This window comes from Teleopsis dalmanni, chromosome 1, assembly GCF_002237135.1.
Source record: "Teleopsis dalmanni isolate 2A chromosome 1, ASM223713v2, whole genome shotgun sequence".
In the NCBI taxonomy this organism is placed as follows: domain Eukaryota; kingdom Metazoa; phylum Arthropoda; class Insecta; order Diptera; family Diopsidae; genus Teleopsis; species Teleopsis dalmanni.
Window position 1 is genome coordinate 141,108,367 of NC_051846.1, and position 2,372 is coordinate 141,110,738.

Here is a 2,372-nt window from a genome sequence, read left to right on the forward strand (position 1 = left end):
CGTCGTCGGAGGAATGATGCTGATATTATCACTAACCCCGTCTTCGGTGATATTGGTATCAGCTACCACGGCCCTGCCACCAGAGGCCGGATCTGAAGGTTGTCCCTTAGAAGGTTGTTGTCGGACGATTTGGCTTTTGTAGATTCTGAGAGTGATTGACCCGAAGCCTTAGTCGATCACCCGATTTCGAGTTTGAAGGGGGCGATTGTTCGTTAAGAACGACGAAAGCCTCTATGAAGTGGCCCTTGGGCTCGCTGACCTTAGCAATCTTCCAGTCGTGGGTTGGAAGATCGGGGTTGATTTCGTACCGGAAGTGGAGTTTGTGCTGGTTGCTGATGGAGTGGTCAGCAAATTCGCTTTGACCGGGGCATCGGCAGAGGAACAGGGGACAGCGTTGCTACCTGGCATAGATGCCGAGGTGTGGAAGGACAAAGCAGTACTTGACTTTGCCGTCTGAGGAAGTGGTATAGGTGGATTAACAGACACTTGCCTAATAAGGCTTGAGCATCCCCCCGAAAGGTTGGAAGTTTGTTATTTTATATTGTTATTATTCATTGTGATGGGTCCCCACTCAAAGCCGCTATCTGAAACCCGTGGGTGTAGTCACCAACGAAGATCCCATGGTTATCTATGCAAATGCAGGGAGGCCATGCAAGGGTTGGCACCAGTTCTTATGGGAAACAAGTGTGCAGATCCAGATTGGTGCTAATCGGAAGCTAAGCTACAACCGAATCTATACGACCACCTTAAGGGTGACGGGTGCAGAAAGCACTTTGAGGCCAGCCAGGATTTTAAAGGGACGGAGGCAGCTACAGACTTAGCCTGAAGCCCTTCACACACGGGTGTCACTCCGGTGCTACCGTGTCAGAAGACAACTAGGCCCAGAAGTCTGTAGCCACCAGCCCAAGGCGATCAAAACAGAAAAACGGTCGTTGCCAACGGATACTGGAGCCCATGAAATGGACAGTGTCTGGAGAGAAAGATTGATCATTTGATGTTACCCAGGGTGCATCACGTGGAGGCGACCTAAATTACACCCCTTTGATGCTAAGATTGTTGGCACTTTCTTGTCTATGTCTTGTCAAGCTTTTGTTAACTCTTATAAGAATTTCATTTCATATTTAGACATGTACTTTACTATTAAGTTCAGGATCCAAGAAGTAGAATGGAAATAACTTCTTTCTTTGCTGTGAGTTTCCATAACCTTCAACAAAATCAAATTTTCTTTTGATAATCCCAATTGAATTAATATCACACTTGTTGTTTTAACACACGGTTCTTCTGCATCTTCTATCTCATGCTTTATAAAGAAAGAATCTTTTGAAGTGACGTTTTTTTAGTCGACTTTAATAGCAACCTGTATTATTATCAGGGTCCAAAAAAATTTCCTAATGGGAAGAAACAAAAAGTGAATTGAAAGCAAACGAAGTTTTTAAAAACAAAATTTCTTTTGATTATTTTGTTTTCTTACTGTTCCACAATACTTTGAATTAGTCCGATAAGTGATTTAACAATTATTCTTGATCAGGTAATCCAAACATTTGCTTATTACTAAATCTGCCAAAGTTCTGACCATGAGCCTTATACTTTTATCATCGATAGTTATATCGTTTTTAAACCGTCTTAGAAATGGTTCAATTTGACGCTTTTTAGGAAATGTTCAACTTCTTAAAATAGATTGGTTAAGAATATTTTTGCAAACTAATAGGAAAAAATACCGCAGTGGATATAGTACAGTCATTGATAGCGTTTGATAGATTTATTGGGTTATTTCCTATTGATTTAACGCAGTAATATTGTAAAAGCACGCATAGAATCAAATTATCAAACAAATAATTATAACTTCTGACAATTTTGACCCGTGCGGTCCGAAAAAAACGCTATATATTTATAAACTCTTTTGAACAAAACTATATAAAAAAAATGTATAATGTTGATTCCGGTATTATCTTGAAAATTCTGTTTCATTTTTATGTTATAATCTTCTCTTAAAATTTTCCAGGTTTTAATAAATCTTCATATTTATACAGGTCTCATTACAAATTTTTGTAATTTAATATATTTAAATATGTTTTCTATAACAAAAAACTCTTTAAGAAATTTCCCGCATGCTTTATACTACGTATGTATGCACTTACCAAACGATCACAAACAATTGATGTCTTTTGCATTTGCGCATCCCTTCTGAGCAAAAAGTGGAAAAACCAAGGTATGATGTAATCACAACTGTCAACTGATGCGACAATACGACGCCGCAATTAAAATTCCAGGGTTGAAAACTTAAACTTGATAGAAACCTTTTGGTCTTAATTGTAATTTTAAAAGGTTGTAATAAACCCTTCCGCCGAGGTTTCTCTCGCCGGATCCCAGGG